The sequence below is a fragment of the Struthio camelus genome, chromosome 2 (genome assembly GCF_040807025.1).
Source record: "Struthio camelus isolate bStrCam1 chromosome 2, bStrCam1.hap1, whole genome shotgun sequence".
Classification (NCBI taxonomy): domain Eukaryota; kingdom Metazoa; phylum Chordata; class Aves; order Struthioniformes; family Struthionidae; genus Struthio; species Struthio camelus.
In genome coordinates this window covers 57390634-57403505 of record NC_090943.1, presented here as the reverse complement: position 1 = coordinate 57403505, position 12872 = coordinate 57390634, and the positions used below count along the sequence as shown (strand labels likewise).

Below are 12872 nucleotides of genomic sequence, written 5' to 3'. Positions count from 1 at the left end.
CTCTCATCTGCTTAAGCCACCCGATTTTCAGATGAAAAAGCAACCTCTCCCTGAATTCCACAAAGAAATGGCAGGAGCACAACAGATTTTGTTTATTAAGAGTGAAAGTACCAGAACTGACAGAGAAATGGAAGGGCAACACTAAAGACTGAAACCTGAGTGGAAAGTCTTGTAACCCGTGGTTTTAATTGCTATCTTACACTGTTTTCCTCTGTAACTAGTCACAAGCTCAGGATAAGAACACATTAGGACAAAGGCAGAAACTTTTGTTCTTTAGCCTGCTGGGAAATAGTACCATTTTGTGGTTTTGGAGGCTTTTTTCTCCCCCCATTAAAACCTTAAAAAAAATTTAGTTCTTCACGAAAAAAAAATCTATTAGAAAATACTTTACTCCCAATAGACAACCTGGGATAGGAATTACAGACCTCACAGAACATTTACTGCTTAAGTGCTAACTCCAAGAAAGCAGCTGACAGTGTGCTTTGAACATGCGCTCAAAAATATGAAATCATATTAGGCATTAGCTATAAAGGGGCAGATTCTGAAGAGCACATTACAGCACAAGAAGCCCATCAGCCAGCGTCAGTGAAGCCATTTTCGGAATGCATTATTGCTGAAGCCATTGCTGGAATAAATCGTTCGTGAACTATTCAGCCCTCCAAAAGGTAAATACGCAGGGCCTTATTACAATACTGTTTCTTAAATTGAGTAATAAGGTTCATGATAACTAGCCTTAATATGTGATTGTTGCAATACACGTGGTAATTCTGGTCCCCTGCATCGTTTCGCTCTCCATCACGATATCACAGTTCAGTATGAGCTGTCCGCAGGACACATAGCACATGTAGAAAATAAAGCAGCCACTATGCATGCAATGCTACCTTCCATTTGAGAAGGACAAACAAATTAACTGAAGAATAAACCACTGCTTGAATATTTCATATTAAAAGATGATTTCAAATGCCCTGAAGAGATTGCTTTTATTTATAATGTAGGCAGGAGCTACAGGAGGACTGTTTCACTGCGTTATAGCTTCGTAAGATCCAAAAGAAGACAGCAATCAAGACTTTTACTACTCTTCCATAATTATAGAAACCTTTTGTTCTTTTGTATCCTGTACCTTTTAGGCGGCTCTTTGGGGACTTACAGGTTGAATTCAGACAGTTAGGCAGTTCCACAGGTATTTTTAGTAAGTCTTACTGCTGCTTTCCTTTACGTTACTTTTTCAGTATGGCAGTGCACAGCACTGACCCCCTGTTGGTTGGGGTAATTTCCCACTTCTGCGTCCAGTTGCCTCTGCTCCTCCAACATGAACGTAGTGGCAGCAGCTTGGGATCTAAGTGCCAGACATCAAAGCAGCAGGGAGCTACTCAGCTGGAAACGGCAGAAGCCTGGATGGAAATTCCCCGTGGGCTGGAATTTGCCCACAAAATACAGTCTGGATCATGCTGGAATGAATGGGGTAAATTTAATTTCGTAAGGAATGAAAGGGATAAAAAGCTAGGTTTTCATGGAATGAATAGCTAAGTAGCTCCTGAGATATGTGAAATCTAACTAATCAAAGACTGAAAAACTGTAACGACCACAGTATGAATACTCTACAAAAAGCAAGCATCTGCCAATTTAATGTTTGATGCATTCTAAGCAAGGACAGAAATTCTGAATCTCATTAACATCAGAAAATAAAAACCCAAAAAGCAAAAACAGGGTCAATGCTAAGTTACGGAAGCAGCCCTGCTGACTGTAGGAACGCTGCTAATAAAATTCTTCTCAGAATGAAAGCAAGAATTTCAGAAATTACTATTACCTCCTTCAATTATTGTGGTACAAGGGGAAATATCTTGCAATAACCAAGCTGGCCACAAAGCCAAATGTGTACACATGTATCACACCTTTCAAAAGAATGATCTGGTATCATTAGAGACACTATATATTTAATAGCTAAGCTGATTTAAAAGATTTTCAAATAAATGCTTGTAAAGGATCTATATTCATAAAAGACGAAAACAAGTTCTAGCTTCTGAAACAGTGGCTCCTTCTTTCTCTCTTACTACCATCTGTCATAAATTAGTTTTTGTGGACAAGGACAATTATGCTGGTGATGAAAACCCCTAATTTACTCCTGGGTATAAAAGTATAAACGGTACCAAGTTTAGAAATAATACACTAAACACAAGGACTGTCTCACATGTTAGGCCTTCTGGTACTTTCATTCATGGGAATAAACTCTTGGCAGAAAATTCTGCCCTTGACCTGTCACTCTCAGGTGTCAGGGAGTGACTCTTAAATAGGCAAAAAGTAGTTTTCTGGAGCCTGGGGAGGACACACAGCTTTCCAGTGGAATTTAAGACCTGTTCTCAACATCCACGTATCTCCCTTTTGGTCCTAAAAGTGAGACGGTAAATGAAAACAGCTGAAATAAACAGGTCTGTTTGGCAGAGATGAGGAGGAGTTTTGGTGGCCAGTGCTACTTTCAGGTTATGCTATGTCATGCAGGCATAATGATCCTCATTCTAAAAGAGCCAAAACATTGCACAATATGGCCATGCTCCACTCAGACATCACCCCCTCCTCAGCTTGCCAGACACTATACCATGCGTTAAAAACACTCTGGAAAAGGAAATAATTTCTCCTTCAAGTTAACAAGAGCAATTGGTAAAAGCATCTTCAATGAGATAACTCAGCAAGTTGCAGAGCACACAATTCCTTGCCAATCTACAAGGAAGATTAACCTGAAGGTCACCTGAAGATAGGGATGAAGTGGGCCACCACGAGGGTCAGGAATTGGACTTCTGCTGCTGCAGCTACACAGATCCATAGCTCAAACTGCCCAGGCTGGATGGCCACAAGTCTGTTTCTCCAAAAAGCAGCCCTAGAGCAACAGGCACAGGAAAGGATTTGCTCCTCCAGTCCTTGCACAGATCCAGTTCTTAAAAACTTGGCTTGAGAAGAAAATCGTGTTCTCAACGTAAAAATAAGAATTATCATTATCAAGCCCTGAGCGTTATAGTTCAAGTCCACAGCTTCTAGCCTATTTTCTGTGGTCATCCCTGAAATGTCAACAGTCTGTTTCTAAAACTGCACCACTTTCTAATCTAACACATTTATTTACATGCCACTTAACTCTTCCCTATACCCGGCCTGTGTTGTACGCTGTCTTCTTACTCTACATTATGTGACGATAAGTGCATTTATGCTTATTTTGGATAACTCAGTATTATTTGCTATGCCACTGTAATTTTCTGGACTGAAAGGTCAAATTCAGTAAAGTTTAGCCATCAGTTCACAGCAAAATGGACAGGATGGGAGGATACTTGAAACGTACTTTGCAATTTTGCAGCAGCTAATAACCTGGCATACAGATAAAGGCATAAATTGCTATTGTTTCACTGACTTCAGTAGTCTATGACATTTCCTCTAGTTGCAAGTCTGTCTCATATAGTAGATTTGTAAAAAATGATTTGTCTCAACCTGTTAATTTGTAAAACAGTATCTCCAGCTGGAGAAAAAACTTTCAAAGCAGGATCACCTCCGACGATAGAAGAAAACACATGAGCGTATTCTGAAATATGAAATAATTCCCCAACTGCACATACTTCCACCCCAAGAGCTTATAGCAATTTTTATATGAATTCTCTCATCACATAAATAAATCAATGCCAATTCTAACAATCAACAGCAATAGCACAAAAATAGCTAAATTAGTGAACAAACAGACTGCAAACTGAAATGCAGGTGGGAGGAAAGAGAGTCTTCTGTTCTTATGTTCTTGTACTTAAAACATCCTGCCTCCTTCTTTGAACACTTCCTCTCCTCTAACAGGCAATTTCTAGCAAAATTCATCTGTGGAAGTGCTGGCAGAAGCAGAGTGTGGACCGGATGCACAGAGCCACAGGTTTTATCCCCACATCTTCCAATTCCACTCGGATGACACAATATTGAAAGCTGTCCACAACACAGTTACACCACTGCTGTCATCAATAAGGCTAGAGATTGAATGACGGTCTCATTTTTGGCAGCATGGACCAACCTCAGAAACTGAGGCTGATTTGAACTGGAAACGGAAAAATGCATTTCTTGAATATACTTCCCACATACGTTACAAATGTGCATCTAACAAAGTCCTGGGATGAAATCCTTGTGCCAGAGGCAAAATTCTCATTGCCTTCACTAATTTTGCAGTCCTGAGTTACAAAAGTAAGCAAAAAATAATTTAAAAATCTTTTGCTTGTTAAATGAAACTCTTCAGCCTTTCAGTGTGCTTTCAACTGTAATACAGGCAGCTGTCATATTCAAAAACCTTCTATTTTCTGCATTGTAAGAAAAATACAGTTCAACTGCCTACGAAAGATAAACCATGGAACTGAAAAATTTAGTGTGTCCTCTGATCTTATGGCTCTCTCCAAATTCCAGGACGCAGCAATATGTCCTAAATTCCACTCCTGGGAACACACCCCAGCTGCTTCCCCGCTGCTGGGACAATACTGGAGCATATTCCCTCACCCTACAAGGAGAGGAGCTGGGGCGCACACCTATCTCTCAGCTTAGAAACAGCTACAGCCACAAAAGGAAACTGATGGATACACATCATTAGGAAGAGATCATGCCCTAAACCACCCTTTCATGTCATATGCTGTAATTAAGATGAACCACATTGACCTGGGAAGAAATGGAGGGCCTCCAGATACTTTAATGAGAATCCAAATTCCCTAAGGCAAGAAAGAATTCAGGAGAGATAATAGAGAGTAGTACTGTGCACACTAATTGCACAAGTAGATAAGTTCTCACATACGTGACTTGGCACTTTTGAAGGCACTGCAGTACATGCTCTCTTTTGAATATCTGAAATTGCTTTCAATATACTGATTTACACAATGCTATACATTGCTGGCTTTTTTAAATTAAGGAGACCTGAATCCTTAGTTTAAACACACTACTATCATCTGAGGCACTATCTATCAACGGGTAAAATGTCTTTTGGATGTTTTTATCCATCCAATTTCTCTGAAAGCAATATACACCTAGCGTTTACTCAGCTCACAACAGTACAACATCAGCTCTAAATTAGAAAATTACAGTCTCTCCGTCAAAGAAGATACTTTTTCAGACATATGGCATTTGGTCCTGTGAGAATAGGTGTGATGTTGCCAGTCATGCCATCTGACTTACATCAAGCCTCAAGCTGAATGGAGCCAAATTAAGATCATGAATATAAAGTTTTCTTTCATCGTGTTTGTTTAGCTGTGCAGTCACCTCACCATCAACTGTCTGTGGGTTGTCTGCAAACACAGAATAAATTAAGAACTTGAATCTATCTATCTGCTCCTCTCCACTCTTAAGTCTTTACACACACACACACACACACACACACACACAAATCTCTGAATTAAAATGACAGCAATTTATCTCGTGAAGCCTCCCGGTTTGAGTTCCAGAATTTAGACATATTATACCTTCAGCTCAGTCATGGTTTTGCTTTAAGTATTTACTGCAATGTCTGATAGTACAAAAGCCGTAAGTTTCAACATGCCAGGCACTGCAAACACACATCATTGCAAAGTGTTTAAACAGACACAGAAGATATGATAAGAGGATGGACATATTCTCCTAACTGTAAAGGGTTCAGAAGGATTAAAGGCTTAAGCCAATATCCACTAATAAAAATAGCAATATGGTGCCAATGGCTATTATTTAACAGTGTTTTTTAGAAAAGCAAAACTTCATGACGAGGAGCACTATTTTTTAAAGAACATCCTATCAACAATATTTATAACTGATTTTACAGAAACAGTCCCACTGAATACTGGACAGTAGTTACTAAACGCACTGACAAGCAACCTGGCAAGTTATCAGTTTGGGATCACTGGACTCTGCTTATCTACATTTCCTTGCTATCTTTAAAGGATTTGGGATTCTGCTCTTCCAAAATTAAAAGCACAGTTTATTTCTTGAAGTTTAGGTAGGTGCTATGTTTCAATAGCGTAGGAAATGGCTCCAGAATACATAGCATAAAAAAGGGTTTCAAGAACACCGTACTAAACACAATCACCTGAACCAATGGATCTGCTTTATTCATACTCAGTAAGTCTTCTTTTTTGTTTTGTTTTTACAATTCTGACAAAGATGCTACAGTCCAAAGGAGTTACCAAATTACAGTCCAAAGAAGTTATCAAAAGCATAAAACAAAAATCACCAAAAGTATTACAAAGCCAGGGGTTCCTGGCTTCCTCTGACACAGCCCACTTGCTTACTCACCCTGTCTCCTCAATGTCTAGAGAGTAGTTCTCAACCTTCTCCTCTGAACAGTGTGCTCATCTCCTTCCACCCGGCTCGCCTGTCATAACGAATGTAATTAGCTTCATTGTCTCCCTGAACCGTATAGCCTGGTCGATTTCCCACAAGACTGAGAAGAAAATGGCTGGTGTCTCTCACGGACAGGCACAAACAGAAACAAAAGACAAAGTAAGACCCTTCCTTATGCAGACTTTGCAGATCACAGCTTGCTCCTCGCACAGTATTTTTCTCCAAGGAACAGGCCACCTTGGCAGGGAGCATCTTGCTCGTAAATCAACCTAAGACAAGAATGTGAACATTGCTGGTAAAGCCCATTCTTCTTACCCCAGAGACATATAACTCCCTAGAACAAATGCTGTATGCTTCAGACAAGCATCTAGCAGCTACCTGCTACCCTGAATCCATCGCAGTAGCTTTCCAGTGCCCTCTTCTCCAAACTCACTCTTGTTATCAGTAGTAGACACCTCAGGGAATTAGACATCTATGGGATGAATGTAAAGTCAGCAGGTCTGAACACCTTTCCTTAGTTCTTATTTTCAAAAGCAATTTATACACACAACAGCTTATGAAGCATTTTGGATCCCAAGAGCTCCTATTAGATTTAGAGAAATTGCTGAAAATTCAATTCTAAGTTTCACTGCAAATTAAGGGTCTCAAAAGTCTGCACACTCTACATAATCTTAAAAAATGGGCTTTGGGTTCCCGAGTCACTTAGACAATTTTCAAAATTTTACCCATGACCATAGTTCATTCCCCTAAACGTTAAGAAGCAGAAACCACTCCCAAAACCAAGTCTGGGAAACAAATTTGCAGTCACTCAGTGTAGCTCAATACTTAGCCTGTTGAGTCACCATAATGACCACAGAACGGATGGATTATATGATTTTAATAGGTCAGACACCACTGTTTTTTCCTTTAAAATCATACATCCTAAAACGACTAAGAAGTAGCTTGCGATAAGTCAGACACATGTACCCACACTCTGTTTATTTTGAAAAGTAATCACCTCTTCTCCAGGTGAATGCTGTTATATTTGCACCTGACCATATACTGCTTCTGTTCAGTCGAGGACCTGGTGACAAAGGACACAGAAAAAGCTGTGGTACTGAATGCCTTCTTCATTTCCATCTTTACTGGGATAACTGGCCCTCAAGAATCCCAAGCCCCTGAGAGCAAAGGGGAAGGCTGGAGCAAGGAAGACAGCCTCGGTGGAGGAGGATGAAGTTAGGGAATACTTAAATAAACTGGACATAAACAAGTCCGTGGGGCCTGATGGGAGGCACCCACAAGCACTGAGGGAGCTGGCCGATATCGTTGTGAGGCCGTTCTCAATTCTCTTTGAAAGGTCACGGTGATCGGGAGAGGTGCCTGAGGACTAGAAGAAAGCCAATGTCAGCCCCATCTTCAAGAAGGGCAAGAAAGAGGATCCGGGGGACTACAGGCCAGTCTGCCTCACCTCCATCTCTGGGAAGGTGAAGGAGCAACTCGTCCTGACTACCGTTTCCAGATACATGAAGGAGCGGAAGGTCACTGGGAGCAGTCAGCATGGATTTATTAAGGGGAAATCACGCCTAGTCCACCTGACAGCCTTCAGCCTGATGAGATGACTGCCTCGATGGACGAGGGCAGAGCAGTGGATATTGTTTACCTTGACTTTAGGAAGGCTTTTGACAACCATCTCCCATAACATCCTCCCAGACAAGCTGACAAAGTATGGACCAGATAAGTGGTCAGTGAGGTGGACTGAAAACTGGCTGAGTTGCTGGGCTCACAAGGTTGTGATCAGTGGCATAGTCCAGGTGGAGGCCAGACACTGGTGCTGTCTCTCAGGAGTCGATACTAGGGCCAGTATTGTTCAATATCTTAATTAATGACCTGGATGATGGGAGCGAATGAACCCTCAGCAAGTTCGCTGATGACACCAAACTGGGAGAAGAGGCTGGTACACCAGATGGTTGTGCTGCTATTCAGATGAACCTTGGAAGGCTGCAGAAACGGGCAGAGAGGAACCACATGAAGTTCAACAAAGGGAAGCACAAAGTCCTGCACCTGGGCAGGAATAACTCTATGCACCAGTACCAGCTGGAGACTAATAAGCTTAAGAGCAGCTTTGCCGAGAAGGACCTAGGGTCTTGGCGGACAACAGGTTGAACATGGCCCATCAACGTGCCCCTGTGGAAAAGAAGGCCAATCGTATCATAGGCTGCATTAGGAAGACTGCTGCCAGCAGGCTGAGGGAGGTGATCCTTCCCCTCTCCTCAGCTCTGATGAGGCCATATCTGGACTCTTGGGTCCAGGTCTGGGCTCCCAATACATCACAAGATATGGACCTTCTGGAGCAAGTCCAACAAAGGGCATCTCATGTGAGGAGAGGTTGAGAGAGCTGTGTCTGTTCAGCCTGAAGAAAACAAGGCTCAGGAGGATCTTATTAATGTGTATAAATATCTGATGGGAGGGTCTCAAGAGAATGGGGCCAGACTCTTAGTGGTGCGCAGTGATGGAACAAGAGGCACCGGGCATAAACTGAAACACTGGAAGGTTCATTTGAACGTAGGAAAACACTCTTCTTACTGTGGGGTGACTGAGCACTAGACCGGGTTGCCTAGAGAAGTTGTAGAGTCTCCATTCTTGAAGATACTCAAAAACTGACTGGACATGGCCCTGGGCAATCTGTTCTAGGTGACCGTGCCTGAGCAGGGGAGTTGGACCCAGTCATTTCCAGAGGTCCCTTCCAGCCCCAACTATTCTGTGATTCTTTGAAGACAGGGATTGACAGGTATTTCGACAACCTCCAGGAATAACAGATAAATTGCTCTAAACACAGCTTTGGCCCTCCTCTTCATAATTGTGCCTATGCCTCTCTGAAACTAAGGAAATTATGAATATGCAGTTCTGCCTTTAAATAAACATTGATGTGATATCCCCAGTTGTTGCTGATTTTTTTTCTACTCTGTACTTATGGCTGTTGAGACAATGGACCTAGCAGCCTCAATTACATCAGAATCCCAAAGAGTGCTTTGGCACACGGTACAATACAGACACATCACCCACGGAGGTTACTTTAAAATACACTCATAGAAGAGAGAAATTAACCTTCTTGCAAGGAAATTTTCTTCTTTTCCTTTCTTCTTCTTTTCTAATTTTGCAGACCACATGGAAAATTTTTTCTCCTCGCCCTCACATTTTTTTTAGGACAAACTGTTAAAACCAGTGTGCCTCCTCTGAAAGTCATTCTGTGAAAAATACGGACGCTAAGGGTAGACTACGGCATGTTAACATCCCAGCCCTCAAAGAAGCGTGACGTGTACTGTTTTATTCTGCTACCAATTGCATGCCTTCCTTCCTTCATAGCTGAGCACTAATGCCTATCAAGTGGCTTCAGCACTGCCAGGAAGTACATTTCTTGCTCTGCTTCTCTGAGAAAAGGAAAAGTGGTGCAGGACACATGCAAAATTTCTAGAAGAATGAAACTGGCCACAATGAGGTCAATGGCACTTTTAGTTTTGACTTTTGTAGGGCCAGGATGTCCCATCAGTCTGCAGTGATGTCATCTTCAAATTTGAATCTATAGCAAGACATTACCTTAAAAATGAAACAAACATTTCACTCCCAAACAGTACAACTGCAATGATGATACTTGCCTGTTTTGTGAAGTGTTTTGCTGAACAAAGAGTTGAATAGGAGCAAGAAATTATTAATATACAGAGGACATATGAGGAAGTAATTCCATGCAGAAGGCAGTAAAGTATTAAAAAAAAAAAAAAACTTCCTATGTTTAAGAGGTAATGTGACACAAAGTCTAACTTTGCCTTAAGAACTTTAGGGAATCATTTCAAGTGTTCTCATTTCATGTTGTGTAATAACCTGACTGGCATGACCTCTTCTGAACAGAAAATGGCAAAATCTAATCAGTAGAAATCTTTATACTTCTCTTTTTTCCTGGTATCAGCGGAGTCCTACACAAAAACAAAAGAGAAGGCTGTCCCTTTCCTCCGTGTCTATCCCCTAAATTTGGATCTTAGAGGGGAAAGAAGCAGAGAGGCAAGGCAGACTGGACAAAGCGGAAGATGAATACAAAGATGCACAGTGTGGCTACGACTGGAGCTGTAAAAGAAGCAAAAAAGAAAGCTTAGTACTGAATACAACTGGAATAGGTTCTCTTCTAAAAATCCCAACCTGAGATCACAATTGAGAGTTTTTATGTTCTAAGCAGGAGTACAAGTAGGCTACAGTGCTACCCATAGAAACACAAAGAGAACAAGCTGGCTGAAACAACGGTCAATGACTGCCCTAACAGACCTGCTTTACTCTGATCTACAACAAGCAAGGTGCGGGTTGTGATGGTCAATCACAGCGTTACAGCTGGCAGGATGGGGAGGGGACAGCTTTTACTAACACAGTAACTGGATCTCGGGTGACTGCAATCATCAATGATTAAAGAAGTGATATTAATGAAGCAGTGATGGTCTACTCACTGCACGGTTACTTTTCAGGAGTTTACTTAAAACACGAGGTTGATGTAGATGTGAAAATGCCACACAGCAAGTTATATGAATTTGAAATATATACCTACTATGAAAACTGAAAGTTTTAGATTTCCCTGTGGTTATGAGCCTGGAAGCCATTCCATACAGGCAGATCTTTGTGTCCCTGATTAACCTCAGTCAACTAACTTAAACAGGGCTGAGTATGATTAAGGTCCATATTTGTAAGATTCAGAAAATGCTTTGTATAAAAATTTAGTCTTTGGCCAACCCCGGTTGCTGCTAAGTTACATGTGATAGGAGCAAAATGTGTCTGTTCCTGAGAATTTATATCAAAATTTCCTTGGAGACCAGGATAGCACTATTTTTCTTGTTGCTTTTGTAGTCACGGCCTCGGCGTAATTATCCTTTTCTTGCCAATATCAAAGTGGAGTGGGAGAGAGACTTTTTTTTCAAAGGCAGGATAAATCCCCTAGCCTCTAACTTCTGAAGGTTTCAGTTTATGACTCACTATGCCCGAAGTGAAATGAAGTTGTGATCACAACTTCAGACCTGATCCAACACACATTGAAATCAATGGGAGTCTTTCCGTTGACTTCAATGGAAGCTGGGTCACACCCTTAGCAGACACTAGCTGTGCTCATAACAAAACCATCCTCTGGTTTTGGATGGCAGAAAATATGGTCAGTCTGCGAACAGCAGGGATCCCAAAGGTCAGAGATTGTCTACCACAAAAAAACTCATACAGGCAAAGCTAATACAGAGACGCTTCAGCTGCACCTGTCTGCACTGTGCCTCTTTCTAGCACTATCAGCCCAGACGAAACTGAGTCCAGAGCAAATATTTATCAAAAATGTAAAAAGAACAGGTCTTGGCAAAAGTCAAAATCTGTCCCAGAGTGAAAAATGTAAAATAATTACTCAATCTTAAAATAGAGTCTTCAAAAAAAATAGATAGAAAGAAGCTTAACAAAATGACCTCAGTACAACTTAGCTGTTAGAAAAGACTTAGACTTTCTGGTGCAGTTTTTGCTCTTGTAATAATGACACTGAAATGTAAGACTTCTAAGAGAAGGGAAGTATTAGCATAGTCAGTGTCAGACCTGTACGTTAGCAGCCCATTAACAAACAACTGTACACTGCCTTTAACATTCTTCATATGGTTCCTATCTAAAATACCTATACAGAACAACTCACTGTGAGGGAACAGCAACCTTTAAAAGAAGACACAGGTAAGACTATTTTGACAACCAGTTTGAGAAAGAACTGAAGAAGAACATATACTGGAAAGACAAAAACAATGACTATGGGATTCTGGTAAGAAATCGAGTAGTGGCAGGAGAAAAAAAAAGCAAAGGGCAAAAAGGAATATTGATCTTTCAATGGCAGAGAGCATTTGGTTTGGATGATTGTATTTGCAGGATGGTCTTCCTCTTGGTTTACTCAGCCCCCAGCACTGAAGCACTTCTACTTGCACAATTTTGGGGTGGGAGAGGTGAAGGTGCCAGGAGACTAGCTGCCCTCACTCTGGCTGGCATGTGTTGATGTGAGAGCTATATATGCTCCCTCCAAATGTTTCAGTCAGGAAGGCCTCACCGGAGTAATCCTTCTTTCCGACAAGCCTGTCAGAGCCTGAGCTTTGCAGGCTGAGAAAAAAAGAGGCCCCTTTTCAGTTAGCTTTTTTTCTATGCTTACTTTTCACCAAATCAAGACGTGCCCAGTGAAGCAGTGATTTTGCTGGGTTAGTTACTGACTCAGCAGAAACACAGCCTATAAATCAAGAGCAGTGCTGTCTTGCACGGGCCGGGCAGCCTCTGTCGTGACTGAACGCACCGCATTACAGGTGAGGGAGGCTGGCGATACCGATACCCAGCACTGACTTAGCACTTGCAGGAACGGAGAACAGCAGCTTGTAAAATAGGAATCGGGCTTGTTGGCAAATCACTGGGCTAGGCGAGAAGCCCTGCTGTGACACTTGAACGCGATCTCTTCAAGTTACCCTTCCCATGTGGTATTATATTTTTGGACGCCGTTTCCATCCCATTTTAGAAAGACACTCGGCTGGGGGACGGGCGCATGGCTGAAGGTGAAAGGT

General features: G+C 41.7%; 1 protein-coding gene across 1 annotated transcript in view; it reads right to left on the bottom strand.

The window, feature by feature from the left end:
* The window catches only part of EPDR1 (ependymin related 1), a 35111-nt gene that overhangs the window by 21632 nt on the left and 607 nt on the right, over positions 1-12872 (bottom strand). The window lies entirely within an intron of this gene.